This window comes from Coptis chinensis, chromosome 7 (assembly GCF_015680905.1).
Source record: "Coptis chinensis isolate HL-2020 chromosome 7, ASM1568090v1, whole genome shotgun sequence".
Classification (NCBI taxonomy): Eukaryota; Viridiplantae; Streptophyta; class Magnoliopsida; order Ranunculales; family Ranunculaceae; genus Coptis; species Coptis chinensis.
In genome coordinates, this window is record NC_141462.1 from 81,266,441 (window position 1) to 81,273,879 (window position 7,439).

A 7,439-nucleotide genomic window follows, 5' to 3' on the forward strand; every position below is an offset into this window, starting at 1 on the left:
TATACTCGTCAAAAAGCAGTCATTGGATGCTTGCAGTCAGAACACGCTAAGGATTTTCTACTTGCTATTCCAATGGAGGGACTTGGACAGCGTATGTCGTCGGTGGAGTATCGTTCTATTCTCCGGTACCGTCTCATGATTCCTTTGTACTCTGATGGTGGTCTATGCTCTGTTTGCAAAAAGAGTAGACTAGATGCTTTCGGGGACCATACAGCACATTGTAGGCATTTTCCAGGTCTCAAATACCGACATGATCATGTCATAGATATTTTATGTGATGCATTTTAGAGGGCTGGGGTACAAGTGAAGAAGGAGGCTCCTGTGAATTTTCTCACTGATCCGAATGAGGGAAGATCTACACTTTGGCCTGCGGATGTGTTGATAAACAATTGGTCTGAGGGGAGACATGCATGTGTTGATGTAACTGGAGCATCTCCGTTGGTAGGGCTTGGGAATGGAGTCTTTGAGGTGGGAGAAGCAGCTAAGAGAGCAGCTACAGGAAAGATGGAGAAGCATAAGGAAGCTTGCATGGCTAAGCAGCATTGTTTCATTCCGTTTAGTTTCGACACTTTCGGCTTCTTGGAATAACAGTCTGTTGAGCTTCTCAAGAGACTTCAAAAAGTCATGGACAGTAACATTATGACAGCTGGTTCTAACGAGTTTGTTTTTAGAAGAATAGAATTTGCTATTCAGAAAAGATTTGCGGCGCAGCTTGTTGCATGCTTGTCCTAATTATTTGTAAAAATCCTTATCAGTATCAATAAAATTTCCACTTAAAAAAAAAAAAAAAAAAAAAAAAAAAAAAAAAAAAAAAAACGACTAAAAGAAATTTGTTACCTTCATTTTCTTCTTCTGCAATCAAATTATTGTGTTGGATCATATACATGGCCACGTTCTCAATCAAATGAGTAGCGGTTCCCTTGAATAACCTACGTCACAGTGATCACCAATCCCCTTGCAAAAATCAATGTCACCTTATCATAACCAATCCAAGTGAGAAAGGAAAACTAAGCAAGGCTTTAAATCGATTAATTAGTACAAAAGTTCATATAAGTATAGTGGCCTTTTCAGTGTACAATTTAATATCGTAGCTACATTAAATAAGTTATACCATTATGTATTCATTATCCCAGCCATATTCCATATTTACTGAGTTGCATCGCATGGTCACAATTTGTTAAAATCTTACTCACTCTCTCACGCTTTTGTACAGTACCCATTTCTTTTAGCATAATTTTTTTTCCAACAATTTAATTGGATAAACACTTGCTATTAAAATGTGGAAACCCTCAGTTACTTAACCTTTCCTACTTGAAATTAGACCGACTTGTAAAGCTTAAGACTTACATTCATAACAACTCATTTAAAATAAATGAGTTATTGAGGTGAAATGCAAAATTCTAATAAATGACGCATATTTGTAAGACCTTATTAAGCAAAGTAAAATTTATCAAACTTGCTACTTCACACAGAAAGCCCGAGCTGACCTGACCATTAAGATACATTAGGTTTATCGGCAATGCATTTCTAACCCCTGTAACCGCAAAAACCAAGCATACAATGCACTCACTCAAGATGCCTACAAAGGTTCCAACCCCCTGTAACCATACAAACCAAGCATATGAAGCATTTGCTTAAGATGACTATATATATATATATATATATATATGTGTGTGTGTGTGTGTGTGTGTGTGTGGAAGGCCCCCAATAACTCAAGCTAAAACTCTAAAATAAAGTGAATTGAGCACAGAATCTGTAATGGAGTAGCCACTACCTTCATTCCAGCTGCCTTTCCAGCCATAACTCCAATCGTGGTTCAGATAAGGTAGATACATAAGAGTTTATGGCACTAAGCTTTGATCATGGGTTTCATGGCGTAAATGGATTCTCCTGGCTCATGGGAAAATGTCGTCTATGTTCTACTATTTTTCCCCAAATCCCAAATATATTAGTGGCCAGGTCACATATGGTAGAAAAAATAATTATGCAATAAACTGTGTGTTAATTTGATATCTGGTTAGATGTGTATTTCTGATTAACTTAGCATCTCTTTAGTGGAGAATAATTTGATTGCAGAAGATACTACGCGGACCACATGCGGAGAAAAAACAATAAAAAGTTTCTGTAATATAGGCAAGCAAAAAGATCGACTTCAGTTTATTAGTTGCAACTGCGTAACTGTACATGCCCTGCAACACATAAAATGGTTGCATTAGAATGTGAACACATTTTCTTGAGAACTCGATTTCATACAAACGGTAACACCTAAACATGATTGCACTGTATGAAATAAGTCTTGCCCCTAAAAAAAACACAGGACACACTGTAAGTCATGCGAGATAGTGATGGTTTACTACACAAACAATTCTTGAACTAAAACCCATTCAACAGGTTATATACTTTCACAATTTCTTAATGGTCTATGAAGAACAACTCCTCAGCATGCTTATATGGAATATCAAGCTTTTCTATTAAAAAAAAAACTAATTTCATTAGCAATTGTATATGGAATCTATCAATCAGATGCCATTGAGACAACTTTTGATTGTTGTGCCTATAAGTAAATTACAATCACATATACAAAAGCCATATCGTCTTAAGTGGCTTAAGCTAATACCTGAAATGGACGAAATTCATGAATAGTTACCCATTTTATTTTGGGTAGTGATATCACTCTAATATAACTGCAAAGCTCACATTCAATCCTAATTATCTTTCTGCTATACATTAGCTTTATGATGATGTCCGATAAAGGGAGTGTCACCATGAAGAACAAATTACACTTCGTATAGATGGAATCTGCAGCAACAACAAGCTACATTACCTTCAATCTTAAATAACGTAAGAGGCTATTCAATATAATGTGTTTCTAGTTCTGTCTCATATAAGTTCAAGAGGTTATAGTAATAAAAAGGTTGATGACACAGAGTATACTTACCTGATACTGATAATTTAACTTGAAGTGTTGAATAGCGATGCTCCACGTCTAAGTCCCTCTGTATAAGTGCATGAGCCTATATACTATTAAATTGTCCATCAGAAATTCAGTCACATGATTCATATCTAAGTTTTGTATTTCAACATACACCACTTTTGGTACTTCACTCCAACCCAACAACAAACCGATCCCAATTAACATCCCCATTGTAATTCCATAAATTAAACCAAAAAAACCTATAATTGTATTAAGTTTTTGAAATTGGAAATTGCATACCCAATCAATCATCAAATTGTAGGAACTTCAATGCGTTTTGGCAGTGGTGCCAGTTCATCCTTGCATGATAAATTTTAGGTTTATTTACTAACTGCAGGGATGAAAGATTAAAAAACATCAGTTATAGAAACACTGATTGTCAAAAAAATTAAGGAATACCTGTTTGGATGGAAAATCGATTCGCTACATCTAGTTCAAAAACCTTTCTTCGTGGAGAATGGATTTTTGTCTGGAATAAGGATTTTTTTTATTAAGGAGTCCAAGGTTTTTAAGGTATTAAGAAACCTTCTTTCTTCTTTCTCGAGATGCACATTCTGAGTAGGTCATTTCGAGTAGGGACTAATTTGCAATAAATTGAAATAGGTATGAGCATGGCGGAGAAACTTCAACACTTCTTTTGATGATAAATTCAAGCATGCATTTTGCGCTCTATCAATTATATTCGAAGTCTAATGATCTGGTTTTCTCACCTCCAAGGGCAACAAAACTTGTGGCGTCGTTTTTGAGGTGTAGATTCATTCATTTTAATAGGTGAAGATGCTCCATCCAAATCTTCGTACTGTCAGTCACTTGGATTTATGCCACAACAACAAAACTGAAATAAATAGAAAGACATTCAATAATATTAAAAGCTTGGTATCTTACCAAAGGAGAACTTTTAGAAATTTCCAGAGACGTAGAATGCAACTGCTAATGAAATTTATGTAGTTTGAATGTTGAGTTGGGTCCTAAGGCGTCCTTCCAACTCTTAGATATGGCAGGATGACCTCCATAGGCCCTGCAACATTAAAAAATTCCTTGAGACTATCCCGTTTCTTATCCCATAACAATGATTCAAACATATACGCCGCAAGTTAGCTAAATACATATATAAACACGTGCAAAAGTGAAATTATGATGTTGATGCTTCCAATCAACTGATCTTAATCCACGCCATGGCAAAGAACCTCAGATATATATTCCCAAAAAAAAAAAACCCCTACAACAAAAAGGGAAAAAAAGATACATAAAAAAGGTAATAGGTGTGATAGCAAACATCATTATCTTAGCTATAACAATTATTCAAAAATATATGAAATTCGATTTTCTAAGAAGCACATTTAAACCTTGATATAATGTTGAACTTGCTAGATATGGTCACAAACTTCAGTAGAACATACTTACATTGGTACTTACATATGGCTTTAGATCTGCATTGTTAGTGAAAGGATGCATATAATAATTTAGATCTTGGTTGTTTCACGCTTGACCGTTGCATTTGTAAAATGAATGAGTATCACTGATAAAGAAAACCGATTGATCATTCCAAGAGAGGGGGAGAAACTTTAGCGGGATAAAAATCAGATAAAAATGTTCCATTTTCCATTCATTTCTAAAACCCCAAATAAATCCTAAAAGTTCAATTCCATAAAAGTCCAATCAATTCCAATGCTAAAAACACACGTTAATGAAGCTGGAGAATGTGTATACCCTGATTAAACATGTTGGTTTAATTACAAAATATATATTTTAGAGGAACAAAAAAAAAAAAAAAACACATACTTGATTTAGAACGGTAGAGAGAAATGCTCCAAATGGATACACATCATTATGTGTACTTGTTTTTCCAGTTCTAGCAAGCTATTATGTAATATAACCGAGAGTACCTGCCATGGCGAGAAGTTTGAGGATCACCTCCATGAACACATAATTTAGCAAGGCCGAAGTCCCCTAATTTCGCATTCATTTCAAAGTGTGACATATAACAAATATTTTCAGTTCACAAAATTAAATAAGCATTGAGTGAAATTATAGTTGATCCATCGACTCTACTGTAAAAGCTTAGATATTAGGAAGTTACATAACTATAATCCTCATTTTTGTCGTAGATTAATAAAGTTTAGCTCTTCCAGTTTCTTTTATGAAAAAATAGAAAATGTCTATGTTGCTTACGTGTATCAAAAGTCTAAAGTGTCTCAAAAGTCTAAACTACTAAAAATGATTGCTACCATGTATATAACCATGTTCTCTAGATGTTGCTTGCATGAGAAATATTTGTATATAAGTCGATTTTTCAAACAAAAATATATGCATATGCTTGAATTTAATAGCAATCCATACACAATTACACCAATGCGTAATAAAATTAAGGATTTTGTATTGAGTTAAGGGTTTTAGGCAGAAACTGAAAAATAATGACATACCTCAGCTTCATCTTTGATTTCTTTGATTTTTTGCATATCAGTCGACATATTTGAAGTTTAGAAGAACGTTAAATGGATTTTTGATACTGTGAGAGTTCGTGGAGACATTAAGTTTCTGATTTTATGGTTCGAGAGGAGTGATCTAAGAATTGCAGAGAGATCTCATACCAATGAAACAGAATCGATTTTGGTGTTTTGGAGATGACTAACGTAGAGAGGAGATGAGTAAACCCAAAAGAGAGCTTTGGTAAATCTTGTGAATCTTTTCAACTCTAACAGTCTAACTAATATTCCCATCCTCTTCATCGGTATACTGAGAAGTAAGTTCTCTTGGCCAACTTTTAATTTTCTCCTGATTTTTCGTGAGTAAAATTTGATATGGACACCTTGAGCTGAGAGAGCTCAAAAGGGAAGCTAGGCGAGGTGCTTCCAACTTATGACCCTTAGGAATCCAACTCACGCCCACAGAGGGTCTAGAACATAAGATAAACAATACAATACTATATGTAGCAGTTCAAAGTTTGAAAAATGTTAATTACAAAGGAAAAGTCATACCTAATTCTAGTGTTGCTCCTCTTTCTTAGATATATAATACAGTGACAAATAAAAATGCGTATCAATGTCCCAGATCCCTGATTAGTTCACATTGCAGATTAATTATAATCATCAGTCTAATGAAAACAAATTGTAGAATATTGGCAAAAGTTGAATCAGCAATATTATTGAAGCAAATTACAAAAAGATGGTGAGATATCCAGCATACTCCTATAAAAACCAAAGAGACTTAGTTACTTCCCTGTTGGGTGCAACAATATATCATAGCTTTTCCAAAAGTATCCCTTTATATCCAGGATTAGGTGAATATCCAGGATTAGGTTCTTGATTAAACCCGTCTAAAATGATATAAACCCGCGCCCGTTCATTGTATGACAAATCAGATGGCAAAGAAAAGTCGCCATCTTCCAAACGGATAGCCTAAACTATGTCGTTTTCTCCCACTACAATGGTTTCCTGATTTATCATATAGAATGGTGTAGTTTGAACTACTTACATTCCTAAAGAACCAACCTCTAGTACCATCATAGCTGTATACTTGTTGAGTACTTTCCAGCCCACTGGTCACCAAGTTTCCCTTTACCACTATAGAACCTTGTCCATTCCGCATATTCTTGAGTGAGCTAGCTAAGAAGTTTTAACACAGGCTCGACCCAAAAACTCTCCCTCGTTGTATCCTAGGGAGACATTCACGATTGAAGTGTAACTACCATTTCCTTGGTCCACATTCTCATTGTACAAATAAAAGGAGGTTTTGGAATAATCCGCCCTCAGAGATATGAGATGAGAGTTTGGAATCAATCTCAGAGTTAGAGTTAATTGTTTGACTCACAATTTGCAAACTTCCATTTTTCCCCATCCGCGATAAAGTTTGTGAAACTGAATTCTTGGAAAGAATGTGTAACTACCTTTCCATGAGACGACTCCACCCATCCATCCACTTGAATAGATAGACCTACTTGTCTTAGTCGGGGAAAGTCCCATCTAGACCACTAAAGTTTGAAACCAAAGACACCAAGTAGAGTTGGACTCTTTGTATTCGATCAAATTTCCCTTAGTTTCCACGCTCTTACTGTCCAACCATATATGCAAATTCGCATCAATGTACCACACATCCAGAGCATTTGTAACACCAAATCCAAACTTATGTTCCATTCCATCCAAAATTCTCCCCAGAAAAGGAGTAACTTCAATGTCGTAAGAAGGAAGACCAAATTAACCAATTCCAGTAATCGGTCTCCAAAGGAGTGGATTAACCCCTCCGGTATAGATCACAGTAAAAGGATAAACAGCACCAACTTCTCTAAAAGGTCTATTCCCAGCCAAACTTGTAAGATTATTGGCAACTATATAATCATTTAAGATAATAGATGGATTACTACTGCAAATGAAAGAAGAAAAAATCGTCTTCAGAGAAGACCTGTTTGGAAGAATGAGAGATGTGGATTTTGGAAGAATTAGAGATGTGGATTTTGGATGGCCACGTC

At 35.4% G+C, this 7,439-nt stretch overlaps 1 long non-coding RNA gene across 8 annotated transcripts; it reads right to left on the bottom strand.

The window, feature by feature from the left end:
- Nucleotides 1–2,474: 2,474 nt before the first annotated feature.
- Nucleotides 2,475–6,578, bottom strand: LOC147489270 (uncharacterized). 8 transcript variants are annotated; one of them, XR_015203141.1, is made up of 4 exons: nt 4,757–6,578; nt 3,215–3,992; nt 2,939–3,014; nt 2,475–2,799 (listed from the first exon to the last, which is right to left on the bottom strand). It is a non-coding gene; the product is annotated as an uncharacterized LOC147489270 (long non-coding RNA). The 8 variants fall into 8 exon arrangements; XR_015203135.1 differs by having other exon boundaries at nt 2,475–3,992; nt 4,757–4,860; nt 5,953–6,578; XR_015203138.1 differs by having other exon boundaries at nt 2,475–3,992; nt 4,861–4,924; nt 5,953–6,578.
- Nucleotides 6,579–7,439: the final 861 nt, after the last annotated feature.